At 39.8% G+C, this 25,958-nt stretch overlaps 1 protein-coding gene across 7 annotated transcripts in view; it reads left to right on the top strand.

Annotated features, from left to right (window-relative positions):
* The first annotated feature begins 225 nt into the window (after positions 1-225).
* GIGYF2 (GRB10 interacting GYF protein 2) overlaps positions 226-25,958 on the top strand; it is a 137,074-nt gene continuing 111,341 nt past the window's right edge. For 4 of the 7 annotated variants that reach the window (XM_087424678.1, XM_087424677.1, XM_087424673.1 and 1 more), the window contains exons 1-3: positions 232-308; positions 3,752-3,821; positions 5,503-5,568. The gene's annotated coding sequence lies outside the window, so the exon portion shown is untranslated. Of the gene's footprint in view, positions 309-3,304; positions 3,390-3,751; positions 3,822-5,502; positions 5,569-25,958 lie in introns of those variants that run through there. The other 3 variants (XM_087424675.1, XM_087424674.1, XM_087424676.1) reach the window with 3 other exon arrangements.

Below are 25,958 nucleotides of genomic sequence, written 5' to 3'. Positions count from 1 at the left end.
ACTCAACCCAAGGGCAGGCAGGGGGCCCCAGCCCCGCAACCGCACGCGCCTGCGCCCTGCCGCCACGCTACCTCCGCCGGCCTGACATCCGGGGCTCGGGAGGGGGCGTGTCCCGGGAAGAGGGGCGGGAGCAGCGGAAAGGAAGGATGTCGTGGGAGGCTGGAGCCGGGAGGGAGGCGGGGCGGAGCAGGGGGCGTGGCGGACGCGTGCGCTGTCACGTGACGCGCGTGGCGACGTGTCGGCCATCTTGTGTTGTTGAGGCTGAGGACTGACTTGGGTTCTGAGAGACTCCCTGTCCCGGACCGCAGGTAACCAGCAGCTCCGTCTCGCTCCCCTGCCCGGCCCCGCTCCGCACCCCACTGCGCCGCTCCCGCCGGGCCGCCAGGGCCTGCCGCCTGTGCTCGCGTCCCCGCTGTCCCGGCCCGCCCCGGCCCCGCCGCATGGGCACCTACAGGCCGCCCCGGCTGCGGCCGCAGCCGGTCGGGCGTCAGGCGAGGGGACAGGTCAGGTGCGGGGCCGGAGGGAGCCTCCTTCCCGGCGCAGGGCACGCCGGGCCCGGGCGCGACTTTGCCGCAGCGTCGGGGAGCCCCCTCCTTCGGGGCCCGTGGGTATCGCGGGGGTGCCGAGGAAGGAGGAGGGTGGCGGATGGGCAGTGTCAGGCCGGCTCGCTCAGGGCCAGAGGGCTCGCCTTCGGCTACCTGCTCCTCGGGGCCGGCCGCCCGCTCGCCCAGCCTCGGGGTGCCCGGGGGAACAGCTGCCGCGGCCAGACTGCTGCTCCTGCTGGCCCTCCTCCCCACACCTGGCCCCTGGGAGGTGCGCCCTGGCCTTCCTCACCCAGCATCTGCACTGGGCAGACTCCTTCCGTGGCCAGAGGACTGGGTCTGGACCAGGCCTGAGGCAAGCTGGAGCCGTGATCAGAACCTGGGACCGAGGTTGGGAAGAGTAGAGCTCGTGGCAGCTCTGGGACCCGAACGTTCCCATCAGGTTGAAATAAATGGGCATTGGCCTTAAGTGTCAGCACTTTTCCACGAAGCACTCCGAAGACTTCAGCTTTGTGGCTGAAACGTAAATCAGGCGATTAGGGAAGGGGGTCTGAAAGAAGCAGGTTGCCTGACTGTGTTTGGGAAGCAAGAACGTTGCTTTGCATTTGTCTGTCACGTTTTTTTTTTTTTTTAAATTCTTTCTTTCCCTAAAAGTCAAAGCACTTAAGCACACCTAGTCTTTCTGTAAGAAAGGTGAATATTCAGCTTAACTGGCAAGAAATTGGGGAAGGGGGTAGAACTTGTCAGCAGCTTCTTAGCCAGTCTTCTGTACCATGGGTTATAGGCAGTTTTGATTCCCAGCGTTGGGTGCAGGGAAGATATCCTTTACTTAGGTAGTGTTTTCCTTTTAGAATCTAATGACTTCCTATATTAAAAAAGTTGTTTTTGTCGTCCTTTCTGTACATTCACCTTCGTCTTTCTAATATTTGCAGCTCTGGCCTTACAGAGTTTGTCCATTTTGATTAGAACGCAAATGCATTCTCTCATTCATTGTTGTTTTTATGTGTTTTACTAGTCAGTGTAGCAGCTTTCACAGACTGGAATCCGTATGTACTTTTTGTTACATCAGGTGTTGACATCAGTAGAGGACACTAGAAAAAAAATTTAGAAGTGGCATGTTTCTGGAAAAATGTCACACAATCCTTCCTTTGACATTTAACACCAAGGAATACACTGGTGATGGTGGTGATTCACTAGAAAAGAAAGAGCTTCACACCTTTTCTGTATTTGACAAAGCATTTTAGAATTTTGAGCCTGAGGAGGGAGAAGGGACCATGTGCTTTCATTCATTTATTCATTCATTCCTGCATTCATTTATTTGACAGATATTGAGACCCTTCTACACTGTTAGGTGCTTGGAGTCAAGCAGGTCAAAAATTCCTGTCTCCATGGAGCTCATTTCTAGACTAAAATCTTAAATATAGGTAAAATATGTAGTGTAGTGGTAAGTGATTTGGAAAAAATTGAGACAGGGAAATAGGGTAATAGGAAGTTGGGGGAGGGGTTAATTTTAGGTAGAGCGCCCTGGGAAGGCCTCATGGAAAAGTGAGTATTTGAGGAAAGACCTGACACAGGTAAAAGAGTTATTCCTGTTGCTATTTGGAGGAGGAATGCTCCAGGCTAGGGAAGAGAGGGCAAAGATGCTGAGGCAAAAACTGAAGTGGGAGCAGATCTGGTGTGGCTGGGAGAAGTGTGGAAGCTAGCCTAGTGTGAGAGGCACAAGTGAGAGGGAGGCTAGTAGGAAATGGGTACCCAGCTCATTGCGACTAAGATGAAGGGGGGTTATTCAGTGTCCTGGAATCTTTTCCCACGTCTGTTATGACTCTTAGAAAGGGAAATCAGATTCCGGAAATTTGGGCCAGTATTCCCAACCCTCTTCCCTCCACGTGACACCCCCCCCAATTTGGAAAAATTCAGGATGCTCATATGACATTTCAAGAAATTGTCATGAAATGTCTTTCTCAAAAGTAAAAGTTTTTAAATGAGATTGATGATAAACTGCCTACAAGGATTTTTCTAAAGGAATTGCTTTCTAAGAGGGGATCTTCGGAATACTTCAGAATATTTGAAGATGTCAGGAAATGAATTTCCGTTGAAGTTTAGACACAAATCATTAAGGAATATAACCTAGAAGAAAGGTGGAATCAGTGTCTTAACTCACGTTGTTCTTAATGCGGTTAGTAAAGAATTCCTCTTAATGATTTGTGTGCTGTCCAGCCTAGTTTTAAATTGCTCAGGGAGTCTGCCACTGATTTGTTTGTGTATCTTTTATAGCATTTTACATGAGGAGGAGGGCTTTCTGTGCTGAGTTTTTATTCCTACACTTTCACCTTTCAGACTAGTTTTCCGATTAATTTGATACTTAATAGATTTTTTTCTTTGGAAAGAAAATTTTTCTGATTTCTTTCCAGCTTATTTCCATATTATCACTGAGCTTTCATGAATGTCCTCTTTCATTTTAATTCACCTGAAGAATTTTTTTTTTTTTTTTTTTAATTTATTTTTCCCCCAAAGCCCCAGTAGATAGTTGTATGTCACAGTTGCACATCCTTCTAGTTGCTGTATGTGGGACACGGCCTCAGCATGGCCGGAGAAGCGGTGCGTTGGTGTGCACCCAGGATCTGAACCCGGGCCGCCAGCAGCGGAGCGCGCACACTTAACCGCTAAGCCACGGCGCCGGCCCTCACCTGAAGAATTTAATATTTTGATTTTGAAATGGTTTTGCTGGTGAGTTGCGTATATGAAAAATAATTTGTCATAGGCTCTGCTGAAGATCATGAGAAGAAAGGAATTAGAGCTTGAGGGTGTGAGTGGAGCTCCTTGGCTAAATGGATACAGAATGATGAGGTAGCGTTTTAACCAGTCGCCTTTCTCTCTCTTGTTCCTTTGTTGAATTTTCGAAATGACATTTCCAAATTATAATGTCTTTGATGTCATATCAGCTCATTTGTTCTCATGACTCTGCATTTTAATACTCCATATGTCTATTCTCTTTTTGTTGACCTTCACACTGGAAGATGACACTATTGATAGTGATTGCAATCTGGGAGACCATTTTGGGGTGAAAAGATTATTACTGTCCCTTTTACCGTTGCCTTTTTAAAGGACCTTTGATTTGTGCCATTTTCAAAGAGTGACTTCATTTGCAGTTCTCCATTAGCCCTTGCGGACTAAATTTTCAGTATTCTGTTTTATTCTATTTCTTATAGATTATAGTGGGACCAGTCTCATTAGGTTGAATCTACAGCCTTTGTTGGTGTTAATCCAGGTATCTTAGAGGCAAGTTAAATGTCCATTTTCCTTCAACAGTTTGAATTGCCTTAATATTATTTGTTGGTCCTTGTAAAATTCTGAACACAAGCTATTTTTTCCCCCTTGTCCTCCACTAGGATTTTATGGTGATAAAGTCCTAGGATTTCCATTTATTTTTAATATCCTGAAGAATTACATATCTTTAAAAATATAAGTAGATTTTTTATGCCATAGGCAAGCTTGCTTATTGTAGAATCCTAATGTTTCTTGATACTAGCATTTTTTCATTTTTTATTCTCTCAGATGACTGAGAAATATACTAGATTAATTATACAGGAATGTAAAATGATGCCTTTGTTGAATTGCCCATAATTTTGTGTGAGGTTGAGGGAAAAGAGGGGAGAGGTTTGAGAAACAAAAGAATAATCCCTTAATTGGCCAAAATTAATTTTATAAAAATATTTTCAAAGTATTACGTGCTTCCCTACTTCACATGGTTAGGTAAGGCACACAGTTCTATATTTTCTTGTTAACTACAGAGTTTCATTGAACTTTAACTTAATTTATACTTATAACAGGAGGTACCCTAGAGCTTGTTCTCTTGAGTTAGGCCCAGAGAAGAGTTTGTTATCTAGTTCTCCCCTCTTTTCTTTCTACCTGCCCTTATGAAAAGTAGAGTGCAGTGGGTAAAGTTGGATGACCTTTTGGACATTATAACGTGGCTACTTTTTTGCAAAATTAAATCGAAGGTGAAAGTGGCTTTCTTAAGTCACTGTCTTGCTGTTAGTAAAATTGTCAACTTGAAATTTTTTTTTTTTATGTGAGGAAGATCAGCCCTGAGCTAACATCCGATGCTGATCCTCCTCTTTTTTTGCTGAGGAGCCCTGAGCTGACATCTGTGCCCATCTTTCTCTACTTTATATGGGACGCTGCCACAGCATGGTGTGACAAGCGCTGCATCGGTGTGCACCCGGGATCCGAACCCGTGAACCCTGGGGCGCTGAAGCGGAGCACGCGCACTTAACTGCTTGAGCCACCGGGCCAGCCCTTAACTTTAATTTTTAATTGTTTTTTGACTCTTAAGTAGCAACCTTCAAAGCATCATTAGATATTAGCTAAGAAAGCACTTGAAGCTATGGTGTTCAGTCCGCTCCTTGTCCCTTGAAATATCACCATCTTGTGGATTTTTAAGCTACTGTCTCAACAGAGCATTAAAAGAAGGTCATGATTCTGCAACTGTGAGCACACCTGGAGCTTTGCTCCTGGGACGTTTTGGCAGTGGTCTTGCTGCTTGGGGCTCGTTATTTGCATAGGTTACATATCGTATTGCCGTGTTGCTAGCTGTTGTTTTTCTATCAGATATGTTTAAAAAGTTAATACCAAATCCCTGTAATGTGGTTTTGAGTGAAAACCCCAAATAATCACTTTCCTGAAACCCTATAGTGGGGCTCATTTGTTAGCTTCATCAGAATCAGTTAGAACTTTTGTTAAAAATATATATTTTTCAGTCCCACTCCATAGCTACTGAGAGAGACCGTCTAGATGTTAGGACGGGGCGTCTAGTCTACAAGCAGACCAGGGGATTCTAATGTTTTAACCAGATTTGGAATCCATTTCCTGTATAACATATTCATGATAAAAAATTGTGTTTTTAAAGTTTCCTAAGAGAATGCTGGGTCATTTACTTTAATACTTTTATCATTTACAGTGTTAAAAGGACCTGAACAGAGTCGGCTCAAACCTCCTGCTGTGAACCAGCAGAACTTTTGAACAGGTGAGTGGGAAGCACAAAGCTAAGGGCTTATGCAAACAGATGATTTTTTGCTTTTAAGGTTTTGGTTATTTTTGTCCTATTATTTCTCCTGAGGTTATAGGCAGTGAATAGAAACAACTTCTTTGATACCACTCAGATCCCTTATGAATCACGAGAATAATCATACCCTTTCTGCATCGATCCTGGTGTAAATTTGCGTCTTAAACTGTCATAATCATTTTTGATGGCATTAAACAGGAATGCTTTTGGGGTAGAGGTAAGGAGGTGTCTTAAAGAACCCAAGAGAAGTTGACTTCATGAAGGATGTGAATCAGAAACTGGGAAACATTCAGGAGCCCAGGTAGTCCAGATGCACTTTTCTCCCTGCTGCCTAGTTAGTGTCCTCTCGTCTCTTTTTATCCTGCTTTAGTTGTCTTTCCACAGGCTGACTTTTTCTGCTTTGACAAACACACCGGAGAAAATTGCCAGTTCATTCCTGGAGCCACATATGAACTCAGGCTCTAGTGCTATTAGCCAATTGGTTACTAGCTCAGTGTCCACATTTCAAATTCCTGGGAGGGAAAATTTGATTGGTTGAACTTGATCCAATTCTCCATCATTGGTCCAACTAATATGGCCATGGGGTTGGGGTCTAGAAGTACAAACATAGTTGAAAGGTCCCACTCCTAAGAGTGGGGGCAGGTCTCAGAGCAGGTAGAGTGTTGGCTACTGTAGGCAAAATCCTGCAGAAGCTTCTGGATGTTTTTCCTTTTCCTAGAAAAATTTCGTGTATATAGCGTGACAGTTTCAGTTTGTGTGTCCTGAAGAGTTAAAATATGTGCGTATCTTTTGGTGAATGAGGCCCAGTAGGCCTCACCAAGCATCCTTGTTGGAACTCCCTAGTGCAGTGTTTTAGGGCAAGTTCTTGATTTAGGGGGTTCAGAGGAGCATCTGGGATAAAGGTTTAGGAGATGAACATAAGCAAATGAGAGGCTTAGTTTGTGGAAAAATTCATTGATTGCTTATTTTCCATTGATAGCTTTTATAGATTTTTATTTCTGGGTACTTTTTACAGTCTTAAGCAACACTTGTGTATTAGGAAGCCATAGAGAATTTGAAGTAGGGGACTTTGATATGTGAACCTATACTTACGTTATTTGAGTGGTAGCAAGGACTTTCACTGTTGGGAAAGGCTCAGGGAGACGGTATAAACTTTTGTATTAATATGTTTTTGTATTCTAGAATTATTAGGTAATACTGAAGCAAACCTTTTTTTTATCATGGAGCATTTTAAAGTCCTGTTTATGGTGATGTGTCACTTAACAGCAGGGATACATACGTTTGGAGAAGTGTATTGTTAGGCGATTTTGTCATTGTGCAAACATCATAGATTGTACAAACTAGATGGTATAGCCTGCTACACACCTCGGCTATATGTTACTAATCTTATGGGGCCACAGTCGTGTATGTGGTTCGTTGTTGACCGAAACATCATTATGTGGTGCATGACTGTATTTATTTTTGTTTGTAGCTTGTATATACATGGTGACATCCAACTGCTTAAGTAATTTTTTATTACTTACATCTTATGTTAGTATATTAGTATATTGACATTTTTGATGCAAGGCTTAGGGATTACTAATAAAAGTGATTTATTATAGAGTGATGTAGCAAATGACAGGCCACAGGTGTGACTTCCTATGATACTTTTTTTTCAGCCAAGGTTTCTTGAGCAGTTTGCAGCTGAATTCATTTTTAAGGTAGAAGAGTCCTTTTTCGTATTGTACGTTTTCTTTAATCTGGATGTTGAGGTAAGGCATATTCAGGGCTTTGTGAGGTTTAAAAAGATCTCCACATGATCTGTGTAAAACTTCCACAGGCTCTGGGGATCCCTCTCTGGAAAGCATTGGCTTGTGGTGAGATTATCAAATGACATGGTAATGTTTATGGCGTTGTAATTTTTCCTAGAATAGTTCACTGGTTGCTAATTTTGTTCTTCTCTTTTTACCAAAAGAGGGGAAAAAGGAGAAATATTTACATATTGTTCAGAAGCAGTGGGAAGAATGATACTAACAGTAATAGCTTTTCTTCTTATAATGATATTGTGGTCACTATGTTCTTTGGGAACAAAGCTCCTTTTGTTCAAGTTCTTCTGGGCCTGGAGGAAGTCTTGGGAGCTCTGGTCTCTTGAGTAGTGGTCCTGTGGTTGCAAAGACTGAAAAGAAATTGGCAGAGGTACTGTCTTGGTACTTTCTAATTGGTAAATCATGTCTCAGGCCTTGAAGAGATGGCCAGAACCCAGGGCTCTCATGGTTAGCCCCTTGGGAATTGAGGTGTTGTGGCCCAAACTCTGGCCCGTTGAGTATCTGGTGTAAAGCCATCCTGCAAGATCAGCAGGTCAGAGAGCCTTAATTCGTATTCTGGAATCTTTGATACTCTTCTTTAGTTTTTTATACTACTTCCACCATTATTAATGAAGTTTCTGATAGTGTGTTATGAGAGTATATATACTCTTCCCTAACCAGAGGGCTTACTGTATTGCCTAATTGAGTTATGCAAAGGGGTAGAAGTTGGAGGATAGTGGAATAGAGTGGGAGATTGGGAAAAGGAGAAAAAGTGACTTCCACAAAATGAATTCTTCTGAAAATTGAAGGAAATGGAAAAATAAAAAGCAGTATTGAGCACTATATCAATATGTAGTGAAAAGCTTGTGGTGTTTAAAGTGGAGAAATGTGGGTTTAATTTTCTGTCACTTATTACCTGTAACTTTAGATAAATAAGTTAACCTCTTGGAGCCTTATTTTCCTTATCTGTAAAGTATATCCCATGGTGGTTGTGGGAATTAAAAATCTAAGATGCCTGGTACAATGCCTGGCACATAGTAAATAGGCCCTCGATGAGTGGTAGCTTTTATGATTGTTATGACTTTGTAAATAGGTAAATTTTGATTGTAAAATTTCATCTTTATAATTTGAATAGAGACATCATTGGGTTCTGTTTGTAACTCTTTTGGCGTTTTGTTTTGTTTTCAATCCAACAAATATTTGAGTACTACTTTGTGCCAGGCTTTGGGCTAGCTGTAGTGGTGAGCAGAACACACCAGGTCCTGTCTTCATGGGACTTACAGCCTCATGGTAGAGGCAATCAAAACGTTATGTAAGGAAATTTCAAAATGTGGGAACGCTCCCTGTCCTTGAAAAAAACACATTTTTAAAACTCTAAATACTTTTTGAGTAAGTGTCACATTTTGGATCTTGGTGTTCTTGTTGTCAGTGATATTTTATGCCTCTTGATATGCTTCCCAGGGTATGTATGTTTGTTCTAAGTTAATTTATGTATTTTTTTTATTTGTCGTTTTTCCCTCTTTGAGATAGACATTTTCAATTTTCTGATCTTAGGACTCCTTTACCCTCTTTATAGTTAGAGAACCTCAAAGAACTTTTGTTTTTTAGTTAAATGTATCTATATCATATTGAGAAATTTAAAATGATTTGTTAATTTACTTAAAAATAATAATCTCATTAACCTGTTAACATAAATATATTTTTAATGAAAAATACCCATTTTTCGAAAACATTTCTAGAAAATTTGGTGACGAGTGGCATTGTTTTACCTTTTTGCAAATTCTTTTATGTCTTGCCTTATGGAAGGCAGCTGGATTCTCATATCTGCTTCTGCGTCCAATCCATTGCTGTTTATTACTTTGGGTGAAGTATATGAAGGAAATTCATCCTCACAAAGATATGTATGTAGTTAGAAAAGGGAGGAATGTTTTAAGAGCTTTTCAGATAATTGCAGATATTCTTCGATGTTACACTAAAATTCAGCAAGTAATAGTTTTTAAAGGTTAGTTGCAATGTGAAATCTGAATTATATTAATGCACTTTTTGTACTCATGAAAATCCATTGATTGGTCTATCTTGAACATTGAATGGATATTTTATGTTATATAGTATCAAAAAATCACATTTATTAATATCAACACCATCAGAAAATCCTTTAAGTATTGGGAAAGTCTAAGTACTGGAAAACCCACCAAGCTCCTGGTAGTGAATAGAAGTTTTCAAAAATTCTAATTTTTGCTTGAAAGCTCAAATATTATAATTGGCAACAAGTACTGTCAGTTGTTTTCCTTGAAGTGACTATCACTTTGTTCATTTTTGAAAAATGTCTGCTAAATAGTCTGGATAACCATATTTGTGTGTCAGCTATTCTTTCAAGTCAAAGTGACGTTCCATAAAAAGAAGCAGCTAGTTGAGCTTGCAACTCACAACAGTGGAATAAGAGCCTTTCTTTGAGACTCTGGTACGCAGCGGAAGTGCTTTATGCACACTTCCCATTTCATCACATAGAACATTAAAAAGATGTGTATTCAGGGATCAAGAGTAATAAAATTAATAGTTTTTACTGCTTTGTCAAGGGCATTCTTAAGTAAAACTGGCTTTTTTTCCCTCTCTCGTGAATATATGGCACATGGCAGTGAAGGGTACAATGACTAAAAGTACAGTTTGATATCATTAATTTGAATGATGCTAAGGTGCCAGCAGTTTTACAAAACATCATTACTTTGCCGGATCAGTGCAGTGCCAACGCAGTGAAAAATGCAAGTAATATCTTAGTATTATTATAAAAATAGTTTTGACATCATGGATACCTTGAAAGAGTTTCAGAAGACTGTACTTTGAGAATTGCTCTGGGGAGTGGAATGGTTTTCAATGTTACGTTTATATATGCTAACATTGATTTTTTTTTAAAATAAGTAATTTGAAATAGAAACTGGAGTAAAGCTATCATTGAGGGTTTTTAGATCTCAGTGAGAGTTTTTAGTGCTGGGTAGATAGAGATTTGTCTATAAGTTGTGGTCAGTTATAAAATAGTCTTCTATAATAGTCCCATAAAAATAGTCTTCCTCAACAGCACCATCCAACAGAACTTTCTGCCGTGATGGAAATGTTCTGTAAATCTGCACTGTCACATACTGTAGCCACTAGCTGCATGTGACTTTTGAGCACTTGAAATGTGGTTAGTGTGACTGAGGAACTGCATTTTTTAAATGCAAAAAACCTTTACTTTTTTTATTACAACTCAAATTCCCTTATTTTTATAGTAGGCTTTATTGTTAAGAACAATTTTAGATTTACAGAGAAATTGATAAGGTAGTACGTACAGAGAGCTCCCATGTATACTATACCAGTTTCCCTTATTATTAACATCTTACATTACTATTATTATTAACATCTTACATCTTACAAATGTACTATGGTACATTTGCTAAAATTAATGAACCAAGATCGGTACCTTGTTATTAACTAAAGTCCATAGTTTATTCACGTTTCCTTAGTTTTACCTGGTGTCTTTTTCTGGTCCAGGATTCCATCCCATTGCATTTAGTCAGGTATCCGTAGGCTCCTCTTGGCTGTGACAGTTTCTCAGACTTCCTTGTTTTTAACAGTCTTGACAGTTTTGAGGAATACTAGTTAAGTATTTTGTAGACTGCCTCTCTCTTGGAATTTGCTGTTTTTCTCGTGATTTAGGTTGGGGTTATGGGTTTTGGGGAGGAAAACCACAGAGGTAAAGTGCTGTTTTCATCACATCGTATCAAGAGCACGTACTATAACATGATTCATCATTGTTAATCTTGACCTTGATACTTGGTTGACTTTGATACCTTGTCAGGTTTGTCCACTGTGTAAAGTTACTCTCCCTCCTCCCCCTTGAGGAACTGAATTTTGTAATTTTAATTTTATTTATTTATTTTTTCCCCCAAAGCCCCAGTAGATAGTTGTATGTCATAGCTGCACATCCTTCTAGTTGCTGTATGTGGGACGCGGCCTCAGCATGGCCCGAGAAGCGGTGTGTCGGTGCGCCCCTCGGTGCGCCCCCGGGATCCGAACCCGGGCTGCCAGCAGCGGAGTGCACGCACTTAACCGCTAAGCCACGGGGCCGGCCCTGAATTTTAAATTTTAGTTAATTTTAATTAATTTAACTTGATATAGCCACATGTGGCTAATGGGTATTTTATAAGACAGCACAGTTCTAGACAATGTTCCTCAGTTTTAAATTTTATCCCAAACTGTTTTTAACATCTATTTTATTATTTTTTGTGTGTGTGTGAGGAGATCAGCCCTGTGTTAACATCTGCTAATCCTCCTCTTTTTTTTTTTTTTTTTTTTTTTTTTTTTTTTTGCTGAGGAAGACTGGCCCTGGGCTAACATCCGTGCCCATCTTCCTCCACTTTATATGGGACGCCGCCACAGCATGGCTTGCCAAGCAGTGCGTTGGTGCGCACCCGGGATCTGAACTGGTGAACCCCGGGCAGCCGCAGCACAGCGTGCACACTTAACCACTTGCGCCACTGGGCCGGCCCCCTAACATCTATTTTAATAAATTTAAAGAAAGGCGATTTAACGTAGAAGAAATATAAAATGCTAGTCTTGGAATGCATTGCTTTTTAGTAAGCTTAGTCTTTTTAAAAATCTACTTTTTTGAGTTATAATTTACGTACAATAAAATGCTTTCACTTTCAGTGCACTCATATGATGTGTACATTTTGATGAGTTTTGACAAATGTAGGTACTTGTGTAATCATCATCACAATCAAGATATGTCACATTTTCATCCCTCCCAGAAGTTTCCTCCTGCTTTTTTTTAGTCATTTCCTCTCCCCACCAACTGATCTCTTTTTTGTGACTATAATTTTGCCTCTTCTAGAATTTTATATAAATGGAATTATTCAGTATGTATTTTGGGTTTGGCATCTTTTGCTTAGCGTGATATCTGTAATTCATTCATGTTGCTGCATGCATCAGTAATTAGTTTTTTTATTGCCGAGAATATTCCAAGGTATGGCTACTACAGTGTTTGTCCACTAAAATATTTTTAATTGTGCTTTTTTTCCCTAGCTAAATTTATTTCTGGTTTATTTTAACATTTTTAAAATTGAGGTATAAAATATAGTAAATATGTGCACAAATCTGAAGTATATACACAAATCTGAAGTGTATAGGTGGAAAATTTTTTTACATATGTATATACTTCCATAATTACCATCTAAATCAAGATAGTGAACACTTCCAGTACCCCAAAAGGTTCTCTCTTCTCCTTCCCAATCAGTCCCTACTTCTCATGGTGAGCAGTTTCCTGACATCTATCACCATTAATTATTTTACCTATTGTACATCATATAAAAGGAAACACACAGTATATATTCTTTGGTGGCTGGCTTCTTTTGCTGAACGTGATGTCTGTGAGATTCATACAATATTGTTGTATCAATAGTTGGTTCTTTTATATTGCTGAGTAATATTTCGTTGTATGAATATACTGCAGTTTTTTTTTAACTTTATTTTGAAATAATTTCAAACTTACAGAAAAGTTGCAAAAAATAACTAGGACTTTTTGTATTGCCCTTCACTCAGTTTGGTCACCAGTTTTTAACATTTCTCACATTTGTTTTATCATTCATTTTCTCTCCCTTTTTCTTTTCCATACATGCATGTATGTATGTATGTAATTTTTACATAATCACAGTAAAAATTTCAGAATCATAAAAATTAAAATGGATACAATACTGTTATCTAATCCATAATTCTATTCAGATTATTCCAGTTGTCTCTTCAGTTTCTCTTATAGCATATTTTTTGTTGGTTCAGGATGGAATTAAGAATCGTACTTGTACTTAGGTTTTTTTAAAATTTTTTTTATTTATTTATTTTTTTGAGGAAGATTAGCCCTGAGCTACCGTCTGTTGCCAATCCTCCTCCTCTTTTTGCTGTGGAAGATTGGCCCTGGGCAAACATCTGTGCCCATCTTCCTCTACTTTATATGGGACGCACCACAGCATTGCTTGATAAGCTGTGTATAGGTCTACACCTGGCATCTGAAGCTGCGTGCGAACTCCGGGCCACTGAAGTGGAGCACGCGAACTTAACCGCTACGCCACTGGGCTGGCCCCTGCACTTAGTTTTTATATCTCTTTAGTCACCCTTAATCTGGGATGGTTCTTCAGCCTTTCTTGGTCTTTTATGACATTCATATTTTTGAAGAGTACAGTCGATTGATTTTATCTCTATCAATTTGAGTTTATCTGATGTTTTTTCAAGATTAGTTTCGGTTTATGCATTATTGTCAGGAATATAACATAAGTGATGCTGTTTCTTTCTCAGTGCATCACATCAGGAGGCACATAGTATCAGTTTGTCTGATTATTAATGCTGTTTTCTAACTCAGTAACAGCCAGATGGAAGAGATGCATAGGGCAAGGTATGTGGGAAGGGTTGTGGAGCAACGGGGCTCTCTCTGATGTGCCACCCTCTCCACACCTTCACATGTTCACCAGCCTGGAAGCTCCATTACAGTTTGTTTATTCGTTCATCTTGTGATGGACATTTGCATTGATGAACATAATAGCCAAATGTCAAGTTTTGGTAATTATGAATAAAGCTACTATGAATATCTTGTACTTGTCTTTTGGTAGAAATTCCCTTGAGTATACGTCGAGCAGTAGATTATGGGATCATGAGGTAGTCGTATATTTAGATTTAATAGATAATTGCCAAACTGTTTTCTGAAGTGGTTGAACTAATTTGCACTAATCGAGTTATTAATCTTGTGTTATCTTAATCCAGATCTGGCTAAAGTAAAAACAGCTGGCTGATGGAATGGGGACAGAACTATTTATTTATTTGGTATATGTGATGAGCTCTGTTTTCTGCTTTTGGGAAAATGGAGATAAGGAAGTGTAGGGTCAGATTCAGGTTCCTTGGTGTTCATTCTCTGTTAGTCTTGTTGGCCGACTATGCATAGGATTGGCTGGTCTCCATCCCAGATTTCCCATAGTTTTTTTCTGGGTAAGTTGTACATACCCAGGAAATGGAGATTTGCAATAGCAGATAATTTTTATAAGAAAGATTCAGGGAGTTTTCAAAGGAATATTATGTTTGAATTGTTAGTGGAATAGTGGTAGTTAGTCTGTTGACACTTCTCATGGGAAATAGTATCAGAGTTCAGAGTTCAGAGTTGAACTGTCAGCCACTGTGCAGGATTCTGATTCTGATTTGGCTTCTCCTTGCTGTGTTTGTCCAAACAGGACTTAGTACATAGATCTGCAGCTCTTTTGTGTTGATAGTGATTGCACGTGCCCAGAAGTCATCTGGCTCCTCAACACTGTGCCAGGTTGTGAGAAAATGGTAGACTTAAGATCTGAGAGGCCACAGTCTCCCTTTTCTTTGTTGCAAACCCAACAATCAGAAAGAGTTAGGTTGATTTCTTCTCTCTCTTCTCCCTTGAACATGCACTCACACACACATAGAGTGATAGATGAGGTCCCAAAGAGGAGCTGAGGAAGCCAGGAAAATTGGAAAAATATATATAGAAAAAAATATAATTATACTAGTAATCAGAGATAAAATAATTGCTAGTGAGGGCTAATTTAGCTGAGTTTTTAAGAAGTTGACAAAAAGGCCAGATTATATCACATTTATTGTCAAGTTCAGGATGCAGTTTATCGAAGACCAACTTCCTAGTATTAATTGCAGAAGGAATATATTACTTGGATTCACGTATAAGGAATTTGAATAATAGACAAAGTCTGAAATAGTGGTTATGTAGAAATATTCTCTCAGCTATTTTTAAGTCAACTGTCTTTAAAATTTGAAGGTAGACCTTTGTTGGAGGTCCTTATCCCTAGAATTGGTGTAGCCAAAGGAGAGAAAAGGCCAGAGGAGAGAGGTGAGAGCCTTCTCATCTGCACTGTCACAGTTGCTTTCAGCATGAGAAAGATAAGCTAATAGGGCAGTCTCAGAAGTAACAGAATATTTTGTACACATTTCCTCAGAAGCACTTTATGCCTTGTGTCCACTTTATGTCCTTTTCCAACTGCTTCCTCAAAGGTTTGAGTGCTTCTATATTTCAGAGATGCTAGGACTAGGACTGATTTTCTCAGAATAATTCCACTATGCCATGTGTTATTGTCATCCTCTGTCTCCATCTGGTTATTCATCCTTTTTGTAGTCTCGTCTTCATACCACTCTTAGTTTCTTCTCCCCTTGACCCAGTCTCTCACAGTTTCCTTCCTTTCCAAGACCTTTCTACTGAGGTCTCTGAAATGTCATTTTTGTGTTAAACCTCTCTAAGTGTTAAACCGTTCATAGGATGTTTTCCAGTGTTTTTAATTTTACCTTTCCTTGAGCCCTGTGAGGTTACCCACTGCGTTTTCCTGCGCAGTGGTAAGTGCATCAGCAGGTAGAATCAGTATCTTCATCCTTTTCCATTCACGTGCCTGTTCTGTTCCTTTACTAGGGTAACCATTCAGCCGGGTTTGTTTTTATTGTCTCTATGTAATTATTAATACCCCTTTCACACAAACATTTTCTGGTTTGGATGATAGATTATATATAGTCACCCTAGCCAGTATTCCTCCATCTTTGTGCAAAATCTCTTTTCCTCTGAAATTCATGCTGTCTGACAATTCCACTGTCTGTCCCTCTCATTATCGTTGGATAGAGATCTTGTGGTCTCATCCTTTGATTCATTATTTTCTCTCCTCTCTGCCATTATCCTGAGGTAACTTCAGAGTGCATGTGATGACCCATCCAATCATCCCAGGTTCCTGGTTCCTTGACTTACCTCCATCTCTAATTCTTCTAGGGCTTTCATTTTTATTCCTACTACACCTGCTTTTTGATATGACCAACATCTCAAATTTGTAAACTCTCTTACGTTTTTATTTTCTTTCCCATGTGCCTAAATCACACTTTTGCCAGCACCCTCCACTTTGCTAGCTTATTCTTCCATTCACTGGGGTGACAAAACCCTAACCCTGGGTGTGTCCTGTTGTCAGCCCTCTCTGCCCTATACTCAGACTGCTGAGTTGGAGAAAGAAGCCCACAATCATGCAAAGAGATGCCATCTCCATCTTGATTGGGCCTTCAGAACTACTGTAGTTAACTGCAGTGTGTTATCCTGGATTAGATCCTGGAACACAACAAGGACATTGTTTGAAAAACTGGTGAAATCTGAATAAACTCTGGAGTTTAGTTGATAGTGATGTACCAATGTTGGTTTCTTAGTTTTGACAAATGTGCTGTGGTAATTTAAGTTGTTTACATTAGGGGAAACTGAGGGAACTTTCTGTAATATCTTTGTAATTTTTCTATAAATCTATGATTATTCATAAATAAAGTTTATTTTAAAAAAAATTACTGTAGATCACAGCAGCTAGCTATTTCTTCATTCCCCTCAAACCTTTCCCTATCATCTCCTCTGTCATATGCCTACTCACTGAGAAAATTGAGGCCATCAAATTGAATTCTCCTCAACTTCATATCTCCCCACCCCTGCAAAAAAAAACAAAAAACAAAACACCTCACAAAAATAAGTTTGGAGGCATTCTAAGTCATTTGGATCTACTTTTCTCTTGCCACAAGTGGATAGAAGTAAAGGGTTTTTTTTCCATTTGTTCTCTGAAACCCCATTCGTCCTGCCTTCTCAGAGACTTCACTTCCATCATACTTTTACTAAATTGTTTCTTCACATTTTGATTCTATTAGTACTTTTCCATTAGGATATTTTCATCCAAAATAAAAATGGAAATTTTCTTTCCACTCTACTTCATTTCTCTTCACCTTTTCACAGCTGAGATTCTGGAAAGGGTTGACTGCATTTGATGTCTTCCCTTTCTCACCTCCCAGTCACTCCTCATCCCACTGAAATCTGGCTCTGTTCCTCACCACACTTCTGTAATTGCACTCTGCAAGTCACCAATGACTTCATTGTGGAAACCAGTGAAGACTTTTCAGACTTTTTCTTTTTTGACTTCAATATTTGAAACTTTTGAATTTTTCCATTAAAAAAAATTATACCAATACTGTCTTTGTTGTATACGCAATTTAGAAACTTACTAGGAAAAGAATTATCTGTAATTCCACCATTCAGAAGTAAAGATTAACATCTTGGGGCATATCTGTATATACCCACTAAGAATGTATTTTGAAATGTGTTGAATGTAATTATATTCTCTGTATTCTAAAACCTGCCTTGAACACTTAGTATATTGTTGACATCTTTTTTTTTGTGAGGAAGATCAGCTCTGAGCTAACCTCCATGCCAATCCTCCTCTTTTTTTTGCTGAGGAAGGCTGGCCCTGGACTAACATCTGTGCCCATCTTCCTCTACTTTATATGGGACGCTGCCACAGCATGACCTGACAAGAGGTGCATCAGTGCACGCCCGGGATCCGAACCTGAGCCACCAGCAGTGGAGCACGCGCGCTTAACTACTACGCCACAGGGCCGGCCCTTGTTGACATCTTTTCATGTCAGTGCATATAGTTATTATCATCACCTGTCTCTTCTCTACTAGTATTTTAGATTTGTCTTCCATGATGTCTGCTGGATTTCTAACATCCCTCCTTTCCATTTAGCTCTGGCTGTTCATTCTCCTCTTGGTATCCTGAATGATCTTTCTAAAGTGCACATTTCATTTTGGATACTTTCTTGCCCAAATCTTTTCATAGCTTTCCATTGCCCTTGGGGTATAAAATACAAAGACTTCTGTGATATGGCCACCGCTTTACCAATTTTCACTTTAGTTTTTAGCCTTACTGAACAAATGGATAATCTCCCAAAAGAACCTAGCTTTCTCCTTTCGCATTCCCTCCACCTTCCTCTCTCTCTCCTTATCGTTATAGACTTTGTCTCATTCTTAGTGGTTTCAGTTTTTGGAGTCCTCATTATATGGATTTTACCTTGGGCAAGCTGCATAACTTCTCTGTGCCTCATTTCCTCATCTACAAAGTGAGGCTAAAGTATCTATCTTAAATTAAGAGCATCCATGTGAAGCGCTTTGAACTCTTCATAAGCACATAGTAAACTTTCAGTAAATGTTAGCAGGTATCCTGAGTCAACAGATCTTAAGTGTTACTTCCTCTCATTTTAGGGTCACCTCCCCAGGATTCCCAGAGTTTACTTTGAATAGTTCAGTATAGTCCTTATCACGTTGTAATTATTAATGCCTTTTTGACTCAGTTGCTTTTTTATTAAACTGGCACCTTAAGGTCAGGGATTGTCACTGTATTTCTTGTCCCTGTCGTATTCAGGTGTCTGGTTAGGGATTACCAGAAAGTATTACCAGAATCCATCAGATTTTTTTATTGGATCAAAGAAAACATTTTATGGAATTTTCTTTAGAAAACCTAACCTTGTAGTCATATATTTCTGTACATGAAGTAAGTGTGTTATTCTGTAGAGACAGTGGCGCTTAGTGGTAAAAGTTAGGAGACTAGGAGAGCTCAGGACAGGGATCCTGTGTCCTTTCAGGTCCCAGTAGTAATAATGGCTTTCGACTTTTTGCAATTTGGAGTTTAAAAAATAAGTCAGGGGCCGGCCCCGTGGCTTAGCGGTTAAGTGCGCGCGCTCCGCTGCTGGCGGCCCAGGTTCGGATCCTGAGTGCGCACGGACGCACCGCTTCTTTGGCCATGCTAAGGCCGCATCCCACATACAGCAACTAGAAGGATGTGCAGCTATGACATACAACTATCTACTGGGGCTTTGGGGGAAAATCAATCAATAAATAAAATTATAAAAAAAAAATAAATAAAAAAATAAAAAATAAGTCAGATGGGAGTGCACCCCCACTTCCCTCCTAAGTAAATGCCCCTTGTTGAGAATTTGGAAAAGAACGAAATGTAAAAGAAATAAAGATGTCCCATATCCTTAAGATTTGTGATCTTGCAAATAAGAATTCCATCTTAGCAGCATTTTAATTTGATAAAATTTCACCACAACAAATCATTTGAGCTGTTCATTTGTATTTGTTTTGTTATTAGTAATATAAATGAAATTTTACTAGTTTAAAATTCATTTAAAAATACACGTGAGGGGCTGGCCCGGTGGCGTAGTGGATAAGTTTGCATGCTCCACTTCAGCGGCCTGGGGTTCACAGGTTCGGATCCTGGGTGCAGACCTACGCACTGCTCATCAAAGCCATGCTGTGGTGGCATCTCACATACAAAATAGAAAAAAGAGGAAGATTTGCAACAGATGTTAGCTCAGGGCCAATCTTCCTAAAAAAAAGTAATATTAATAAAAATACATGTGACAAGATGTTTAAAAGTACAAGAGGATAACACAATGAAAAGTAGATCTTGCCCACTCTCTACGTCCAGTCCCCCTCCCTAGAAGGCTGTCGTAGGTTTCTTGTGTATTCTTCCACAAATTTTATATGCATTTAAGAACATATGAACATACGTGTTTTTCAAAAATATTTCTCTGTATTTTAATCTAAAATGTTTTCAAGTTAAAAAATTGTCTATTAGGTTAGTCTTAACTATTAAGGCATTTCCTAGTTGTAAAATAGATAAGTCAGTTCTTATTTAACTGTCTTCAGATGCCTTGCGTATAGTAAGGGTTACATCTGACTTTTAATGGTGACTATACACCCCCACTGGTGTAGACCTGTACAGACCCGCCCCTGTAGCTTGTTCTTATAGGTAGCAGCAGACGTGAGCTGCTTGCACTTCATGGACTCCATGAGGCTGTTCCGTTGTCCCTCTGTGAACGTTGCCTGGCCTTCATCCCCAGCCTCATGCTGTCCTGTTAAAGATGGTTTCCCTCTTGTGAGCTCTTGAGTTTCTTGAATGCAATGCCCTTATATCCCCAGGGCTTAGCAGGGACTGACACTTACTTAGTAGGCTTTTGATAAATGTTTTTTTACTTGAATACTGATAGGATTTTGCAATCCTTCCTTGTTTTAGCTTCTATGAAATTTTCTTCTTTAAGCTATGCCAGCCCTTTCAAAGGAATAGTAGCCATTGGACTTTCCTTTCCGACTCAAGGAAAATGAATGGTACCTGTTATTTTTGGGAACTGCTTTGTTCACATGTAGTTTAGAACTCATGTTGCTTCAGCAGACTTTTGGGATACCAGATTGGTCTTGATCAATTGTTTTTTTTCCTTTTTTACACCTTTAGCATATTCTTATAATCTGAGTCTGACCTTCACTTAACATATATTTGAATGTTTGCTATGTGTAACCACTGTCATCATTCTGAATGAGTTAAAAAAGGTTTAGCATGTAGCTCTTGTCTTTTAAAAGCTTAAAATCTAGTTGGTTGTCAAGATATATTTAAGTGAAAAGTTAAAAATAATAATATGAAATTTTTTATTTTTTTATTTTTTATTATTTTTTATTTTTTGAGGAAGATCAGCCCTGAGCTAACATCTGTGCTTATCCTCCTCTTTTTGCTGAGAAAGACTGGCTCTGAGCCAACATCTATTGCCAATTCTCCTCCTTTTTTTCCCCCAAAGCCCCAGTAGATAGTTGTATGTCGTAGTTGCACATCCTGCCAGTTGCTGTATGTGGGACGCGGCCTCAGCATGGCCGGAGAAGCGGTGCGTCGGTCCGCGCCCGGGATCTGAACCCGGGCCGCCAGTAGCGGAGCACGCGCACTTAACCACTAAGCCACGGGGCCGGCCCGGTATGAAACTTTTTAAATGCACAATGTGTGTTACACTGAAATTACTGTAGTGAACTTCACATCAAATCAAGAGATCATATTTTATTGTACATTGTTTTAGGTCAACAACTCTGGCTTTGGAAATCTGTGCAATGGGAATAAAAACATGAATATAGAAGGTTATTTATTGCAGGATTGTTCATAGTGGCAAAAAACTGGAAGTCATCCATTTCCATAGAACATTGTACAGCTTGTAAAAACCATGAATTAATTCTCTATGTGTTTACTAGATGTTTGTCCATGCAAATATTAAGAGAGATGCACATTTCAGAATAAAGTATATAATATGATTCTAGTTTTGTAAAAGCAAATAACTTATACCCCCTCCCAACCACTTATATGTGAATACATGTTTGTCAGAATGTGAAGAGAGGTATGCAGGGATATACACGAGGCTGTTAGCATTTTTACCTCGGGAGAGTGGAATGGAGGGGAGGTGAGAGTGATTGCCAGCTTAGTGAAGGTAATGTGAGTTCTGTTTTAGATAGAATGAATGTGGAGAAAGCTAGAGTCAGTGGATTTGAATTCAGGTTGATAGGTTAGGGCTAGAGATATCTAACTACATGGTCTTTCTCTTCCTTCATGTATCTTCCTGCACAGTGTTTGCGGAGGCTTTGTTCTTGTCTCTTAAGCTTATCCTTTATTGATTTCTGCTTTGGGGTAGTTTCATTCAATTTTTGGTTGCAACTCTGTAGTTTCCCTTCCAAATCTGTGTCTTCCCATTCTGACTCGACCCTAGAGTTCAGGGTCTGTATTAAGGTCTTTTGGATGTCTCTTCAGGTGTCTGGAATTCATTTTGTGCAAAATCGTAAGTTTCCTTCCTCCCAAATTCATTTCTTTTCTATTTTCTTTTTCCTTTCAAGCTTTATAAACAGATTCAAGAAGCACCCCACCCCAGTATTGAATCCTGTAGATTCCATTCCATTACTGCATTCTCTGTTGAGATTTTCCTTTCCAGAGAGAGCAGTGTTTTTATTACTTTGGGAAATATTTTATGGAGTAGGTATTTTAATGGATCTTTGGTCTTGTACAGGCCATTCTAAGGGAGGAAGGGCAGGCCTTCTGGGGGCAGGGAATGGCATGAGCAGAACCACGGAAGGAGAAGGCAGTTGAGAGTAGAAAGTTCTCGTTTGGCTTGGAGTTTGGAGGTGAAACAGTAGGAGATTGAGTTGAGGAGGTATGGGTTGTCAGATTGATGGGAACCTGAAATCTTTTGAGTTTTGACCATACACAGTAGCCTTAATTGACTGGTTTTTTTTTTTGCTGAGGAAGATTCACCCTGAGCTAACATATATTGCCAATCTTCCTCTTTTTTTTTTTTTTCTTGAGGAAGATTAGCCCTGAGCTGACATCTATGCCAGTCTTCCTCTATTTTGTATGTGGGTTGCCACCATAGCATGGCTGACGAGTGGTGTAGGTCCGTGCCTGGGATCTGAACCTGTGAACCCAGGCTGCCAAAGCAGAGCGTGCCAAACTTAACCACTATGCCATGGGACCAGCCCCCTTAATTGACTGTTTTAAAGAGGGGTAGGCATGACCAGAGTGGTACTTTAGGAAGATTGATCTTGTTGGATATGAGTAGTTAAAGGCTGAGTCAGGGAAGCAAATTAGAAATTTTATTGTAATAATCCAGACATGAGTTAACAGAAGTTTGACTGTAATGAGAGGAGAATGCAGGAGGAATCTTGGAGGAATTGACGAAATTTGAGACAAAATGAGTGACTGTGAGGGATAGAGAAGAGGAAGGAATTTCAGATGACTGCTGACTTTTGAGCCGTGAACTGTGAAAACAGCGGGACCTTGATCAGTTGTTGATGAGATAGGTATCCAGGAAGCGTGCCACATAGGTCGTGGGACAAAAAAAATCAAGTCTGTAATTCACAGCAGGGGTGGGGACCCTCCCCTGGGGAGACAGTTTAGAAATTTGTGGGAGAATTTTTTTTTTTATTGATGTTTTAATAGTTTATAACATTGTGAAGTTTTGGGTTGTACATTTTTGTTTGTCCGTCACCATATATATGTCTCCCTTCACCCCTTGTGCCCACCCCCTACCCCCATTGCCCCTGGTAACCACAATACAGTTTTCTCTGTCCATGTGTTGGTTTATATGCCACATATGGGTGAGATCATGCAGTGTTTGTCTTTCTCTTTCTGGCTTGTTTCACTTAACATAATACCCTTCAGGCCCATCCATGTTGTTGCAAATGGGACGATTTGGTCTTTATGGCTGAGTAGTATTCGTTGTATATATATACCACATCTTGATTCAATCATCAGTCGAGGGACGCTTGGGTTGCTTCCACTTCTTGGCTATAGTGAATAATGCTGCAGTGAACATAGGGGTGCATAAGCCTCTCTGGATTGTTGATTTCAGGTTCGTTGGATAGATTCCCAGTAGTGGGATAGCTGGACCATAGGGTATTTCTATTTTTAATTCTTTGAGGAATCTCCATACCGTTTTCCACAGAGGCTGCTCCAGTTTGCTTTCCCATCAGCTGTGTATGTATGAGGGTTCCTGTTTCTCCACATCCTCTCCAGCATTTGTTGTTTTTTGTCTTGGTGATTATAGCCATTCTAAGGGGCGTGAGGTGATATCTTAGTGTTGTTTTGATTTGCATTTCGAGAATTTTTAATTGTTACTGTTATAGTGACAGCCCCCTCGCCACATGCTTCCCCGTGATTTAGTAGGCTGAGTTCTACCCAAAGCGTTAGTAGAGAATGCTGTTGTAAATTAAAAAAAAAGGTTCAAGACAATATCTAAACAGAGTTTATGTTAAATAAACCATGGGTATGCTGAGGAAAGTTAGAAAAGAAGAGAAACTTTTGAGGAATGGTGACTAAGTAGGAAGGAAATGGAGATAGATAAAAATTATCAGTATAGTTCTGGTCATGGAGGAAAAAGGAGGACATAGGTTCAAGAAAACACAATCTAGACAGGCAGAAGAGCATGGTGGGAGCACAGCTTCAAGTCTCCTTCAAATCCTGACATGCTGTAAGAATTGAGAGCTGTTTCGAAGGGTGACAAGTCCCCTGGGAGTTTGAGTTGAAAACATTTAGCTCGGTGGGGTTTATTTATTTATTTATTTTTTAAAGATTTTATTTATTTATTTCCCCCCCCCCCCCCCAAAGCCCCGGTAGATAGTTGTATGTCATAGCTGCACATCCTTCCAGTCGCTGCATGTGGGACGCGGCCCCAGCATGGCCGGAGAAGCGGTGCGTGCCGGGGATCCGAACCCGGGCTGCCAGCAGCGGAGCGTGCTCTTAACCGCTAAGCCATGGGGCCGGCCCTCGGTGGGGTTTAAATGGTGGTGAAGCTTACGCTCATTTCAATACCTCAGTGCATCCTTAGAAAAGACAATTGAGAAATAAGGCCAGCTTCCATTCCAACTAATTTATAATTCAGAGGCATCATGTAAGACAATCCCTCCGGTACATATAAATACATTAGAATTGAGCTTATTTAAATTGGTTTTGGAAAGAGCAATCTGGGGTGGGGAATTCAGAATTAGAGACTGCAGTACTTTAAGCTTTTAAATTAGATTTCTTCAACGGTCATAACTCTTAGATTGCCCTTGTGCAGACAATGACAACTGTGACACAGCTCCCATCGGGCCAATAGCCGTTGTAACTTGGTGTTGATTAAGATGCATTCTAATTTCAGAGAGATTAAAATGTGAAAAAACGTGTCTTATTTTTTTTTCTGAATCATCAGTTGCTTAAGACGTGAGGAGGGCACTAAGTTGATCTCAGCTTGAGTCTGGTGCGCACGCTGCAGGGAGTCAGGGTTAAGTTGAACATAGGAATCTCCCGGGAGCCCACATGGTTGACATAGGGCCAGAAATACTTTCCAGGAGGAGGGCAGATAAATTAATAGCTGATTATGGGCATTAGCACACTCTTACTTTGCCTTTTCTGCGTTTTAGACCAATTTCTAGATTACTTTTAGATCTCTTAAACAGAAGCAACAATCAGGGCAGTGTAATGTATGTATCTTGGAGATATTTGCAGTATATTTACAGTATTTACAATATTTTTCATTTTCTAAGGTCTGATATCCTTTTTTTTTAGCTTTGTTGAGATATAATTGACATATAACATTGTATAAGTTTAAGATGTATAATGTGTCGATTTGGTACATTTCTGTAGAGCAAAGTGATTACCACCATAGCATTAGCTGACACCTCCATCCCGTCACATAATTATTATTTCGTTTTTGTGGTGAGAATATTTAAGATGTACTCTGCAGCTGCTTTCAAGTATATAATACGATATTACTAGCTATAATCTGCATGCTGTACATTAGATCCCCAGAATTTGCTAATCTTATAACTGGAAGTTTGTACCCTTTGACCAATATCTCCCCATTTCCCCTATTCTTTAGCCACTGGTAACCATCATTCTACTCTCTATATCTCTGAGTTCAGCTTTTTTAGATTCCACATATAAGTAATGTCATACAGTATTTGTCTTTCCCTGTCTGACTTATCTCACTTTAAGCTCTGATGTATTAAAATTGCTTTTGAAAGGTCACTCATGAAACTCATTAACTTATTGTTTTAACTTGATGGTCCAAGATAATTTTTTAAAGAATCACTAGAATGTAAAGTGCTAAGCAGAAAGTAGGGAGAGTTGTGGTGGAAGCTGTGATAGGTAAGGGGGGGAGGTCCTTGTTTTAGGAATCTTTGATGATGTACATCATGGTGATGGGAGAGCCATTGCAAGGAGTAATATAAATTAAAATGTAAAGCTATTACCTTTCATTCCTCATTGCTCCAAGGCTAAAGGAGAAAATCCTTAATTTGGTTCCCAGTGCTCTGCATGGTCAGCTCCCACCTATCTCCCCAGCTTCGTCTTATACCATGCCTCCTTTCCACAGATAAACATAAAAAGATGGTGA

Source organism: Ceratotherium simum, chromosome 37 (genome assembly GCF_057802395.1).
Source record: "Ceratotherium simum simum isolate JZ-2026a chromosome 37, ASM5780239v1, whole genome shotgun sequence".
NCBI lineage: Eukaryota > Metazoa > Chordata > Mammalia > Perissodactyla > Rhinocerotidae > Ceratotherium > Ceratotherium simum.
This window is presented reverse-complemented; position numbering and strand designations above follow the sequence as displayed.